Source organism: Lycium barbarum, chromosome 12 (genome assembly GCF_019175385.1).
Source record: "Lycium barbarum isolate Lr01 chromosome 12, ASM1917538v2, whole genome shotgun sequence".
Lineage (NCBI taxonomy): Eukaryota > Viridiplantae > Streptophyta > Magnoliopsida > Solanales > Solanaceae > Lycium > Lycium barbarum.
The window spans coordinates 22,934,970-22,950,160 of record NC_083348.1 but is presented as its reverse complement, the minus strand read 5'-3'; the positions used below and the strand labels follow the sequence as shown (position 1 = coordinate 22,950,160).

Genomic DNA, 15,191 nt, shown 5'->3' with positions numbered 1-15,191 from the left:
ATGCCCTTATGTAGACAGGGAGACGAACCAAACCCCTAGACTACGTTCTCAACGGTTGTACAGGAGCACTCCACTTGTTCCAACGTTGCAGATCAACGTGTTATGATTTTTTGCGTACATACGGGCATGTCGAGGTCCTGTCCCATCCTTATTATGTTATGCACTCTATGTCGTAGACAGATTCGTACAATTCTATGTCTTGTGACCTTCTCGGTCCATATTTTTGTTATGTCATTTTGGTAACCTTGTCGGCTTGTATATATGGGCACAGTTGATGAGGTATATACGTGCATATTTATTTTGAGTTCATTTTCCTTATAGTTTATGATATCTCTTAGTTAGCATCATGGCCCACTCAGGTATGATTATGTGATGTACGTATTTGATAAGGTGCTCGTTGGTTAGCTCCGGGGGCCTGTCATGGCCTTCCGGTTGGGTCATGACACTTCATGACTGATCTTAAGGTTATCCGGCCGAGACTTCGCGGGTCCCCCATGAGTCATGACTTTGAGGCATTGCTCTTCGCATGTGAGTACGGTAGTGAAGAGTTCACTAGAGCAATCAATTGCATTGCATTACATTCATTAGTTAACTCATGGTTGCTTATTATTTGATTTACATACTCTTTCTGAAATGTCACTTGAATTTTGTTTTCGTGACTGTACTTGAATGCGTTATATGCTTTACTTGTTGATTTTTATATCTTATATGTGTTATCTAATCGTTGTCGGCCTTGATACCTATGGGTACTGGTGTCATGCTCATACTACTCTTGTTAAACTTTTTGTTGAGTGCAGATTTTGATCCGGGTTCCATTTTGAGACCTCGTGACTGATCGCAAAGCTATCTAGCTGAGACTTTACAGCGAGCTCCTAGCCTCATCTGCTTCCCTGGATGTCTTCTTATGATTACTCCATCTATTTCTTGTTCTACAGACAGTATTCTATTTCAGTATTTTGAGACTTGTATTCTAGTATTTCAGATATTGAAATATGCATTAGAAGCTCTTGTACGAGTTAAGACCAAGTTTTGGGGTGGTAACTGTTTAATTATTTCCACACTTCATTATATATATCATGCCATACTCTTTAGTATAATTTCGGCATTTACTTCTGCGTGTTTTCCTTTCAAATGAATATTGATTAAGGGGATGGTTGGCCCACCGGGGGGGGGGGGGGAGTGTGGGTTCTAACATGATCCATGAATTGGGTCGTGACACTCTTCTATATGTTGTATATCAATTTCACCATACGGGGTTATTTTCGTAACAATGTTTGCTCCTGTCAAACGTGACTTGAATTTTCCTGAAAATAGTCTCAATCGGCTATTGTACAATAGAACATGGTCTCCAATTTTAAAATCATTTTGGCGAATGTGGTTATCGTGCCATATTTTTTGTCTTTTCTTTGTAAAATTTAGCATTTTCATATGCTTCAAGTCTAAACGCATCCAATTCATTAAACTGCAACAACCGATTTTTACATACATCTGACAAATTTTGATTCACCAATTTTATAGCCCAATATCCTTTATGTTCTAATTCCACAGGTAAATGACAAGTTTTTTAAAAAACAAGTCTATAAGGAGATGTGCCTATGAGAGTTTTGAAAGCAGTTATGTATGCCCATAAATCAACATCTAATATTAAAGATTAATCTTACGAGAGGAACCAACAATTTTTTCTAAGATTAATCTTACGAGAGGAACCAACAATTTTTTCTAAGATTCTTTTCAATCCTCTGTTAGACACTTCTACTTTACCACTTATTTAAGCATGATATGAAATCCCTGTTTTATGAGTTACTCCATATCTTGACAACAAACTAGCTAAGTATCTGTTAATAAAATGAGTTTCTTGATCACTTATGATAACTCGTGGATCTCCAAATCTTGAAAAAATATTTTTGTTGTGAAAAGCACAAACAACATAAGCATCATTTTTAGTAGCCATCGCTTCTACCCATTTCGAAACATAGTCAACGACTACTAAAATGTATTCATATCCATTTAAAGGATGAAAAGGACCCAAAAAATAAATTCCCCAAAAACCAAATATTTCACACTCAAGAATAGAGTTAAGAGGAACCTCATTCCTTTTTTGATTGTTAGCGCTTTTCTGGCATTTGTCAAAAGTAACGACATAATTTCTTGCCACTCTGAAGAGATTGGGCCAGAAAAAACTAGCTTTAAGTACTTTGGCAGCTATTCTTCTTCCTCCATAGTGTCCACCTGCACCTCTATCATGACAATGGCTTAACACACTACCAGAAATTGAGCCTACGGCAACGGTATTATTTGCAACGGTTGACAAAACGTTGCTAGAGATAGTATATTACAACGGTTCCAACCGTTGCCAAAAGGTTTTGGTGCTACCAATACGGTTTACTAATCAAACCGTTGCCACTATACAAAAACCGTTGCTGTAGGTACATCTATTGCAACAGTTATATCAAACATTGCTATTAATGTTATCTGTGGCAACAATTCATGAAATTTTTATCTATTGGGACGGTTTTAATTCCCTCTACACATTCCCTGCTCTAATTTTTGTTGAACCCGCCAAAATCCTTTTATGATTATTTTCTTTTTACTTTTGTTTCATTTCATAGATTTATATGACATAAAATAAAAATGATGTTTCTTCTAATCATCTAAACCAAATTTCTTTTCTCCGTCAAAGCCCTCACTTTGCCACCGTCCTTTCTCACTCATCTTCTTTGATGAAGTAACTTTTCACCTTCTCTGTTTATTTATATTATTGTTTGGTTCAATTAAATTCTAGGGCTGAAGTTGCTGAATGGTTCAAAGAAGTGATTTTCTAAGAAATCTAAGAAGACTTTGTTGAGAAATCATTAGCTGAAGAAATTGTAAGTGTTTTTTTTTCTAATTTTTTTGGGGTTTCTTCTTCAATCTCTCCTCTTTTCTTTAATCTTTGAGGTATGGGTAGTGTATTAGATATAATCTATGTTCATAAAACTGCTATACAGGCTAAAAAAAAAACTGTTGCATGAAACATTTTAGAACTCCTTTGCCGGTATTCAACAAATTACTCAATTGGGTTCTTTATTAAAGTGGGTTTGAGATAATTTTTAAGCTTTTTGGTCGGGTCTTTGCTTTGCTTGATTCTACAATTTCACTTTCTTCTCAATTTTAGTTGTCAAAAGAAAAATCTGAGATTGGTACAGTGTGGAATATGTAATTATCTGGTGTATGAACAAATGGATTTTGACATGATTTTGAGTTGAATATATTAGTAAATCTTACTCATGCTTGGGGTTGTGGGTTATTTCATGCCTTATACAAAATTCTCAAACCTTAAATTAATGTTAAAATCAAATATCCTTCATTTTCATAGTTCCTTTTGACAGACAAAAACAATGTTCATTTGTCCTTGTCTCATGTCTCTATCTTCTTCACATGGCTTTTAAGATTTCTCCCTTTGAAGATGCCAAGAATTGGTAAGGGAGTTTTTTGAATATTGGCTCTTTTATGTTTCTGGTTTTCCTTATAAAAATATATCTTAGGCATTTTCAAGAATTGTGCATGTGTGGATTGGATTAGAACATCATGACTTCAAATGGTTTATTTAGAATAATTTAAAGATTCAATCTTCACTGTCCTTATTCAGTCATGGAATTGTTTGATGTGATGTGTTTTTTTTGGTTAAATTTTTCTACTTCTAGTTTGTTTTGATTGCAAACTTTAATTGAACTATTTTGCTTTATAAATATGATCTCTAAACCTTGGTTTTGGAATGCCTTTGTCGAGGTGAAAATAATACTCATTAAGATTTTTCATGTTTACTAGCTGTCAAATTGGTATACACATATCTGTGTGTTAAATAGTTCCTCTGCAATTTCATTCTTTTTCGGTGCATTTTATTGACCTGATGTTGGATTCCTGTTGTCTGAGCTGCGGGTAGTGTGGATCTAAACTTGTTTCTTCTTGGAGTTTCTGTATACAAAGTTAATTCTGATCGACAATATCGGAAGTGATTAAAAACTACAATGGAACTGGCTATAAAATATAGAGAATTTGCAGTCTCTTTTTCTTGGCATGGGTTTTTCCCTTTTTCTTTTGGTGCTTTTGAATGCTTGAAAAGATTTAGTTAAAAGCCAGATTATTGCTGCTCTACTTTGTAAATATAGTTACGGAGAAACAATACGGTTGGTTTCAGTTAGTGGAATAATGCACCACCTCGTGACATATTCTTTGACCTAGTCATTAAGCTTGAGCCTTAGTTTGGAACAATGTTCATGTGATTAAATCCAACGGAAAAGTTTCGTCAAGTCAAATAGTAAATGAAGAAATCTCTTTAAGTATAGGCAAGTAGAAGATATAGGAAAAAAGTTTATGAAATGTTGTGTTCCCGTCAAAATAAAAAAGTTCATATAGTCCAGATTATTGCAATTCTAGATTCTAAAATTTATAATCAGTCAACTGCAATATGAAAATAAGCATATATATTGTCATATAATTGCTTGACCTATTGATTTTTTGTTGATGATGTGAAAACATTCAATGGTATTGGCTAACAGGAAAAAGAGAGTTTTTTCTTTTAAGGTTTTGATATGCTTGCTTGTGCTAATTTTTATTTTAGTTCCTTTTTTATTGGGTGCATTTTCATACTACAACTAAATACAATTTCACAATTCTATTGATATCACCTATGAAAAAAGTGAGCAGTGATGTTATTTGTGTGGTCTCTCAGTTATTTGCTAGGTGACAAGCCTCATTCTCTGATAGAGCACATCTTCTCGAATTTTACCCCAGTTTCATTTTGATCACCTTTCTTGTCTCCATTAAACTGGGTTTAGTTACTTATTGGTTGCTCTTAAACTAAGATTCAATTATTAAAAAAAACATGGCAGAACTTTACAAGATGGATGTTGGTTCTAAAACTGTAAGTTTACTTTTTCTGGTTTTTTTGTATTACTTGCATCATTAATATAACAAATTCTTACTTTCCTATTAATAATGTGGTAGATTTTACTTTGAGAACTCTTAACTCACCTGTTGAGTTCAGGAATCCAGCATTTTAGAAAATTATTTATGCTAGTCATTTATATGTATGCTATTTTTATTCTTCTCAAGAAACTATGTAATTAATTTATTCTGGTGTTCGTTAGTAGAAAAAAATTGGTTAATGGTGAATTTAAACTTGTGTTGAACTGCTGATGACTGAAAAAATTGGTTAATGGTGAATTTAAACTTGTGTTGATAACTGATATTTTTAGCTTGTCTTTCTTCACTTATTTTCTCTTATAGTTGATGTTTTTATTTTTTTATTCTAATAATCCTATTCTAGTTGGAGAGGCTTTGAGTGCTTCTATAAGATAATCTTAATATTAAACAAGTGTTTGTATTTTCTGTGGAAAAACATATACAATGGTTAGGACTAAAGATGATCCTGGACTTATGGTTCTAAGTCTTAACACAATATTCGATCTTATCAAGAATGACAAAAGCTCTGATGTGTTTCAAGTTACTTGCTCTTACCTTGAAGTCTGCAATGAGGTCTGATGTCTTTTGCATGGTATAAGCAATTCTAGATTAAAGTGGTCTAGGCAATGCTTTTTGACATCTAAATATGGTAAACGTAGGTAATATATGACTTACTTGAGAAGTCATCAAGTGACTTGTAGTACAGAGAGGAACAAGAGCAAGGAATAATGGTTCCTGGCCTTAGATGTATCAAGGTTTGTCCCGTGGTTATCTTTTAATACTTTATCTTCCTCATGGACTGCTACATTTTAGATCATTGGACTTAGCATCTGCAGCCCATCTTCTCTTTTTTGTTCATTTAAATTTGGGGAACAGCAGGCGAAAAACAGATAGTACAGAGGTCAATAAAAATTCATCACGGTGAGTAACCTTGACTTTCTGTTAATGTTCTATCCTAGTTTCCCTCAAATTCAGTTTAGCGTTCTACAGCAAACTGAAATATTTTTTTTTCTTTTCCTTTTTTCGTGATTTCTTAGGAAGGAAGACTTAGACACAGACTTCTTACATCCTCTATAGTTCATAAAAAGTGAAGCTTACCATCGTTTATCAGACATGAATCACATACAAAGACTACAGCTAAAAGAAATTGGGGTGGTTCTTGATAGTTCTGCCTTTTGTTATAAATATCCGAGGAATCTTTAACTAGCTCAATTTCTTGATCATGTCACCTTGTTAATGGCATGGAAATACTGATATTTTCTAAGCAGCTAAAGAACACAATAGCATTGGCTACAAGCTGTAAGTTCTCTTTTTGCTTTATTTCATCCTAAATAGCAGTATATCTCTTGATTTTTATTTTAGCTCATTTGGTCAAGCTGATGTGATTTTGTCTCTTGTTCTTCTTCCTGTTATGAATAATAGTTGTGTCATGGAAAATTAAATAGTGCCTTTCATAGAATCTTTTTTAAAATTTAGATATGTACTTCTGGGTCTAGCATTATGTAGCATATAACTTTTTGCATGAATGTGGTTAGAGTTGTTCATGTTCACAAACCATGTTGGGTTAGGTGCTCTTTGTTTTTTGCCTGAATATTGGCAATGATACAATTAGAGGTGTAGCCTATCAATATTAGGTATAAAAGGAAGACATTGCACTATGTAATTCCTAATGAGAATGCTAAAAGTATAATTGAAAATCGTATTTTGTTGTCTCATCTCACTCATTGCCTTCTTAGCTGTTCAAATGATTTCCTGTCAACTGCTTTAGTTGCATTTCGGACGGAGTTGGGAACTTATTGCACTAAAAGATATTTAAAATTTAGAGAGGATGACATAAATTATATGCTCAATAAAGTTCTATATAATGTAATCCTGTAAACTTTAAGGTTTTGGATTTGCTTTTGTCAATTGCGGCAGTAAAATATTTGTTGTGTTTTTGTCATGGTTGTTAAGTACTGTTGAGTGTTGATAAAATATTGCAGGAATCTTTATGTCTTTCTTGATCACAAGTAATAGTAGTGGAAATTCATGCATACATTAAATGATTCTCTCTTATGTTTACTCTATTTTCATACATTGAAGAAGAATTGACTTTGTTGTGAAGGGAAACTAGATAGCAACATAAGAAGTAAAGATCTACTTGTCAAAAGACATATGAAATTTTGGAAAAAATTCCATGTGCAGGCAAATCAATTGGTGAAGATCTTGACATGGTAGAATTAGGTGGGTTATGTAGTTTGTATGGTGTTGATTTATTAGACAATTTGAATGTAGAATGAATACTTTCTCTCTTAATTGAAATCTTATTTGAAAATTGCTGAACAAGTCAAATTGGTATGTCTGTTAGAGGCATAAAGTTTCATGGTTATTCTATAACTTTATACTGCTTCAAGCAAGTTGCAAAAAATTAATAATGCCAAGGTGCAATAGAGATTATAACTGGTGTTTGGCTTTCTTTACAAAGAAGAACTTCTGCAAGTGTTTGGCAGACCTACTTTGGTTAAGGTGTCATACTCTTTTCATGATGGACTTTGCTTCTTTCTATTAATCTTATATCTTGTTGCAGGTATGACCAGTTGTTTTTTCCTTTTATAAGCATCAGTCTCTCCCTCTTTAGATAGTACCAACTTCTTGTTGCTTGTAGTATTATCCACAAATTCTTGTACTAGATTTTCAAAGGTATTTTTTTCTGTGCCATTTACACCATGATATTGCCTAGTATTATTTCCACTCTCAACAGTTTGTTTCCTTTTCCCATTCAAGATTTGACGCAGATCACCTTTAATTTAACTCTTTATTTTGGTTAATAACTTTTTTTATCGTCTTTTGCAGGTGGAGAAAATGAAGAAGAGAAAGATGAACGCATTGAAGATCTTACTTGAGAAAATTGGTTGAAAGTTGTAGAAACTTCAAATATTCTAGCTCTAATATTTTGTTTTCCAACATATTGGGACTTGTTTTGTTTTCTAACATTTTGAAACATGTGCTAACTCTTGAAAACAATTTTTGTATATTTTGTTTCTATAGATATTATGAGCTATGATTCCGCTTATTAATTGTTTCAACTTTCGAGATTATTTTATTTGGTGGGTAACAACGTTGTTCCAAATAATTGCACTGGATTTTTGTACAAAAAAAAAGATCGTTGCAATAGACAAAAACCATTGCAATAAAGGAAAAGCCTGTTGCAATAACCTCTACGAAACCGTTGCAATAGCCTCAAAAGTCGTTGCTTAAAGGGCTATGGGGACGGTTGGAAACCGTTCCAAATAACACAAAACATCGTTGCATCAGAAAGAAGAACAACCGTTGCTGTAGATATGGCTATGGCAACGTGTTTTACCAACCGTTGCAGAAACCGTTGCCATATATATATGGGCACGCGAGCAGATGGAACGCACGTTAAACCGTTGCTATAGATCTATAGCAACGGTTCTCCTGTCTATAGCAACGGTTTTCTCGGCGTTGCCATAAGCCTATTTTCCAGTAGTGAGATGTTTTTCATTTCTAGTGCTAGTACACATCGCCTTATCATGCCATCTGCACAAAATTTAAATAAGGGTCTTCCAAAAAACAAATCTTACTTCTTTTTGATCCTTTTCCATTATTTTTTAGAAAACTCTTTTGAGATCCATCCTCCAACTAAGTAATTTCCTATGTCAGCAAACCAAGAAGGTTGATTTGCAATTTTTGTGATTTATAGATATGTTCATCGAGAAAGTCCTCCTTAATATCTAATCTTTCTGTAGGAGGATTTTCCAAGCGGGACAAATGATCAGCTACTTGATTTTTTTAATCTTTTCTATATTTTATTTGAAGATCAAATTCTTGCAGTCCCTTCGGCGACATCTGATAAAATTGGAATGATATAGAGAAGATTAGTATGGCCCCTACGCAAGGATGACACGCACAAATCGAGAAATGGTCCAAATTTTAAACTTTATCCCAAAATTTATTCGAACAAAATGCTCTCTTCTCTCTCCTCACCCAAAAAAACCCTAAACCTAGTATAACCCTAATACCACCACTGGTCCCTGGTCATCCTTCAATGGTGGCGGACCAGCCTTTGACCACCACCCTCTTTGATGATTTCCTACCCCTCCCTAAAATGAAATCTACCGCTACTACCCATTTTGTACCGCATGTTACAGATAATCCTTCAGCCAATTATGCTCATAAAGTTCTTAATGTCAAAGAGTCGACTTCTACGATTGCATGTGATCCTATCCCAGTGAAAAAGGTTCATTATGTAGAAGGAATACCATATGTAAAGTGGTTGTCGTCTGAAGTTTAAAGAATGGAGATTATTGAAAATTTACAATATGCTATTGTTGGCAAATTCTCATATGGATGGCTGAAATGGAAGAATTAAGAAATATCATTCCTGAACAATATGGTGCAAAAGGTGATTATAAGGTGGGGTTCTTTAGGAATAGGCATGTGTTGATAGGTTGCAATTTACTAGAGGATTTCATCAAGATATCTTCAACTTCTGCTTTTTGGTTGAAGTCAAAAGATGGTTTTTTCTTATCAAATGAGATCGTTGATCTATGATTCAAACTTTAAGATTGTTGAACAAACATCCATTGCAATAGCGTGGATTTCCTTCCAAAACTTGTTACCGATGTTTTTTGTAAAAGAAGCTTTATTTACATTAGCCTTGACTGTTGTAAAACCTTTGCAACTTGACATGGCTACTGTTAACAAGACAAGGCTAAATTGTGCGAGGGTTAAAGTTCAGGTGGACTTATTGGCCAATCATCCTATGTTTGGGATGATGGAAATTGAAGATGAAGCAAAGAAGGAGTGTAGAGAAGTTAAGGTGAAAATACCGTATGATTATATTCCTAGTTATTGTACTGAATGCAAACTACATGGTCACTACGAGGATGATTGAAGAGTGTTTCCTCCTGAACTAGATTAAAAGAATAGAGTTCCAAACAAAGCTGAAGACAAAGTAGAGGTAGAGAAGACACAGAAGGAGCCAGTAAAGGTTTATAATCAACAAGGCTATTGGAGAAATTATGGGTGGAACAGACCAGTTCAGAAGTATATGCCAAAGGTTTTATCTAGTGGAAAAGTCGTGACTTATCCTGGCAAAAACAAAAGAAAGACATATCAAAGCAAACAGGCAACAAAGAATGGAAAGAATAAAGCAGTTGATGATCTGATAAAGGAAAGCGATGACAAAACTGAGCCTACTAACGAATTTGAAGTGTTGAATTCAATTGCTGAGGAAGGTGTTAGCAGCAGGGATATTCAACTGAGTGAGGCTAATGATGGTAGACACACCTCTTTAGTGTCATCAAACTTAGATAAAGTGGTTGGGAATACAAAAGAGTCGGTGGAAAATACTTTTGGATCATGTGTGGCTGATTCAAAGGTTATCAATGAAGAGTTGAATGATGCTGAGATTGTGGTGCAGGTGCAAAAAGAGGGAGATAGTCACTCTAGGAATGCTGAGATCTTAGAGTCTATTAAAACTATTATTGTAATCGAAAGGGAGAGTATACCTATAATGGGGGATAGTAATGAAGTTTTGAATGGTGCTGAGACTGAGGTGCAAGTGCAGAAACAGGTTGAAAGACCTTCTATTGTTTACAATAAGGTTTCACAATCTATTACAACTGATGTTGTAATAGTAGATCAAGCTTTTACTCCAATGGTGGGGGGTAGTAATGAAGTGTTGAATGGAGTGGAACTGGAGGTGTGGGTGCAGAAGGAGGGACAAAGTCTTTCTCTTATTCATGATGAGCATACTATTCCTATTGATAGAGAGCAGATAGAAGATTCAAGTTTAAAGAAGAAAGAAGATGGTGGAGATAACATTATGAGTAATGTGAGTAATTAACTGGAGACACATAATGAGGTTAAACATGACAGTAAGGAGCAAACAATTGAAGCTCAACAGGGGATTACATATAGCAGTAATCCTGTAATGGACAGAGTCAATGAAGAGATTCCTTCTGGTGGGGAACTGATTAATGCAGAAGTAGCAATAATTAAGGTGATTGATCCTATAGAAGCATCTCTTAAGGTTGGAAGTTATCCTCATGCAAAGGCAAATGTTAAATCACATGCAGATGTTGTGGTACTAAAGGATAATGATATTGTCCTTTCAGTGCAGAAGAAATACTCCCCGCACAAAGAGTTACAGCCATTGGTCTCACATGAGTTGATTAGCTTGGCTAGTGACTCTTCAGAGAAGATTGTGAATAAAGATGGAGAGAAAATATCAGTTATAAAAGAATTTGAGAAAGCATAATTGAGTGAACATCTAATGGATGCTTCCATCCAGGCTGATATGCAATTGTAAGAACAGAAAAACTCTAAGAAGGGAACAAAAGGTAAGCAAGAAGGGGGGAAGGCCAAACTTCTAAGAACAGGAAAACACAACCAGTTATCAAGATTAATGAGCCTACAAGGCTTGTATCAAAGAGGAAGGCTTCTAATAAATCAAACTCTCAATGATGATTAAAACTCTTTTTTGGAATATTAGATCAATTAAAACACAAAACAAATATTGAATAAACATCATAAGTTTGTTCTAATTGCTTTAATGGAACCTTTTCAAAATTCCAGGCATATTAACAGTTACAAGAGAAGGCTAGGTATGCAGTATGAAAACTTTAACTGCAATGGGAAGATTTGGTTCTTTACTCCTGATGGTGTGGATGTAGAGGTTTTAATGGACACTGTTTAACAGGTTACCATCAAACTTTTGATTCGTAATAGTGGAAAATCTCTGATGGCAACTTTCGTTTATGCTAAGTGTACTGCTGCTGAGAGAATACACTTGTGGGATGGTATCTATAGCTTAACTAATCAAATAAATCTACCATGGATGGTTGGGGGAAATTTTAATGTTATCATGAATGAGGAGGAAAAGATAGGTGGCTTACCTGTTCATGCTGCAGAATATGAAGATTTTTCTTTCTGTATGAATTCTTGTGAGCTAACAGAAGTTGAATTCAGAGGAAGTCCTTTTACTTGGTGGAATAGAAGAGCTGGCCAAGATTGTAGCTTCAAAAGATTAGATTGGACATTAGTTAACCAAGTCTTTCCAACATATGATTGCTAACTTGATATGGAGCATCTGTCCAGGACTAGTTCTGATTATGCCCCTCATTTATTGGCTGCTGGTGAACAAGTTCAACAATTCCATAATCATTTTAGATTTTTGAAGTTTTGGATTGATCATGAATCTTTTCTAGAAGAGGTGGAGCAGCATTAGACAACTGAATACATGGGATATCCTTTTCTCACTTTCAAATTTAAAATGAAGAAACTGAAGGCTGCTTTTTCACAATGGAGTAGAAATACTTTTGGAGATCTGTTCCAACAACTAACTATAAGGGATGACATTGTGAAGATTAAAGAGTAATTGTTTGAGGGGAATAGGATGGTATTACAACAAGCACAGGAAGAGTTCAAAAAATACCTGCATTTTGAAGAGAAGTATTGGAAGCAAAAAGCTGGTACTCAATGGTTCTCAAAATGTGGTAGAAACACAAGATATTTCCATAGTCTTGTGAAAGGTATAAGGAAAAGGTTATGTACATCCAGAATGAAATATTTAGAAGGACAATGGGTAGAAAATTTGGATGATATAGCTGAGGCAGCCATTTCTTTTTATCAAAAAAATTCACACATGAAGAGGTTACAAAACATTCCAATCTGCTTGAGTACATTCCTGAGAGGATCACACAGGAGCAAAGTGTTGAATTATATAAAATGCTTACACTAGAAGAAGTGAAGACTGCAGTTTTCTCATTATCAGGTGATAGTACTTGCAGACCTGATGATTTCTCTAGGTGTTTTATCAAAAGTGTTTGAACATCATTGGTGCATATGTTTGTAATGTAGTTCAAGCTTTTTATGACGGTCAAACTTTGCCAAAAGCTATCACTCACACCAGTTTAGTGCTGCTGCCAAAAAAGGAGATTATAAATACTTTTGCTGATCTAAGGCCTATCAGCCTTAGTAACTTCATCGGGATTTCAAGATTGTTGCATGATAGACTTGAGGCCATTCTACCTTTATTAATTTCACCAAATCAGTCAGGATTTGTGAAAGGCAGAAATATCTGTGAAAATGTGTTGCTTACTCAAGAGTTGGTCACTTATATAAGAAAGCGAGGGAAACCTGCAAATGTCATCATAAAACTGGACATGGCAAAGGCTTATGACAGAGTTTCTTGGGGATATTTGGTACAAGTGTTAAGGAAGATGGGATTTGCAAACATCTATGTAGATATGATATGGAGGATTGTCGCTAATAACTGGTATTCTATTCTTGTCAATGGGAAATGTCACACCCTAATTCCGCTAGGGTGTGATGGGCACCCGACCCTTACCTAGGGCCGAGCGAACCCTCATGTCACGACCCAGCCCCGTGGGCCGCGACTGGTGCCCTTCTGGGACACCCCAAACGAACTCACACCCAGATTATCGTAATCAGACTCGCCCAAACTCACGTACGTTATTCGAACACAACATCGTAATCAGACATCTACCGAACACTTATCCTAAGCAGTCGCCCGTACAGATCAGACAAATCACAAATCAGAGAGGAGGCGGAATATACATCGCCAAATTTCACACACACACATCAGAAGGGTGGCGGAATGCACATCGCCCCCAAGTACATATACATACATACAAACTCAGAGGCCGACTTGGCCATAGCAGCGTACGGGCCGCTTAAGAACGCAAAACAGACTCACGTGCAAACACACCGGACCCACGACCCACAAATCTGACTACAGGCCTCTAGACAAAACAGAACATAAGAACATAGGACGGGACAGGGCCCCGCCGTACCCACTCATCCAAATATACAGAATACAGACACAACAAAAGATATGTACCAAAAGTAGGCTCCGGATCAAAGGGGAGCTCTCCAACACAGCAGAATGAGTAGCCTAAACTGGAGGACCACCCAAACGAGCTTCTGTACCTGCGGGCATGAAACACAGCCCCCGAAGAAACGGGGGTCAGTACGGGAGAAGTACTGAGTATGTAAAGCAGAAGGTACAGAAATCACAAACACAGCTGAAGTCAGAAAGAACAAACACACCGTCAACGTAAACAAAGCAAACCTGTGCGGGAGGCGAACGTACAAATGCAATCAAATCATGTATAGGGTTTAGGAACGTGGTCACCCCCCGACGCTGGTGCCACAACACATCATAACTCCAGAAGTTTTCAAATCTCCGTACAGTCTCCAGACACATCATATCACACACACATCACATCATCAGAACATATCATATGCCATATCACATCATAACTCCATAAACGGTAACCGGCCCTATGGCGAGGCCTCGGAAACCGTAACACATCATGACTCCCGAATATGTTATGGCGCGCACGATCACAAAGTCGGCCCGGGTACCGACGAACGAAATCATAGCAGACAGCACGAACAGAGTAGTGCAGAAACCATATGCATATCAAAAATAATTTACCGGACTCAAAATATAGTTTACATATAGGTATATACCGACGCCAGAAGGCTCGGAGTAGGAATCAGATTAAGCAAAATTTGCGGGTAAAAGGTACGAAGTTCCAACTGCCAAATCTTTAGAGAAAACTGTTTATAGGTCATGTTCCGAAAACCTCACATTATTCAAAGTACAAAACGTTCACTAATGGCATAGGAAGTTTCAAACGCAGCATTGGGTCATAAACAAACGATCGCTGATCATAGCAGACGCAAACGAACCAAACAAACCGAATAAGGGGAGCCTTGGGGCTCGCGGGCCCACCTCGAGTCAAATTGAGGCGGCGGACGCAAATCACAGACTTTAGGCTCCCTAGAGCCATCTACGAAAGTTTCGGAGAGTTTCGGACACAACAACAAAAGTTATGACGATTCGAACATTCTTTGGACCAAATGCAACAAAAGGCTTCAATTGCGCTGGATGAATAGTACCCAAACTTGAACCTAAATTTCCAAGAGCAGAGTTACCCCCGAGATTCCGATATTAACCTAGTATGACTAGGACATGCCAAAAGAATGACAGGTAGGCTTTACATACCTGGTTGGCGCCTTACGCTTCTCAAATCGCAATTCCCGTTTCGTCCAGAAACTGCAAATGGTCACTTTTACCAGTTACTATTCATGAGAATTAACATTTTAGTCTTTGGGCTATATTTGGCTACCGAAATTTCGGCAGCACTTCCCCTATAAATCTAACACCCCCGAGACTTAGCTCGGCTCAAAATACAACGACAACAACAGCC

General features: G+C 36.3%; 1 long non-coding RNA gene and 1 other non-coding gene across 4 annotated transcripts; both read left to right on the top strand.

Annotated features, from left to right (window-relative positions):
• The first annotated feature begins 2,304 nt into the window (after positions 1-2,304).
• LOC132623859 (uncharacterized) lies at positions 2,305-8,286 on the top strand. Of its 3 annotated transcripts, none has more exons than XR_009576449.1 (3): positions 2,305-2,867; positions 5,604-5,865; positions 5,982-8,284. It is a non-coding gene; the product is annotated as an uncharacterized LOC132623859 (long non-coding RNA). The 3 variants fall into 3 exon arrangements; XR_009576447.1 differs by having other exon boundaries at positions 2,313-2,867; positions 5,604-6,243; positions 7,777-8,286; XR_009576448.1 differs by having other exon boundaries at positions 2,318-2,867; positions 5,604-7,167; positions 7,777-8,284.
• Positions 8,287-8,777: 491 nt separating this feature from the next.
• LOC132625284 (U6 spliceosomal RNA) lies at positions 8,778-8,880 on the top strand. The gene has a single exon (XR_009576726.1). It is a non-coding gene; the product is annotated as a U6 spliceosomal RNA (small nuclear RNA).
• The last annotated feature ends 6,311 nt before the right edge of the window (positions 8,881-15,191 follow it).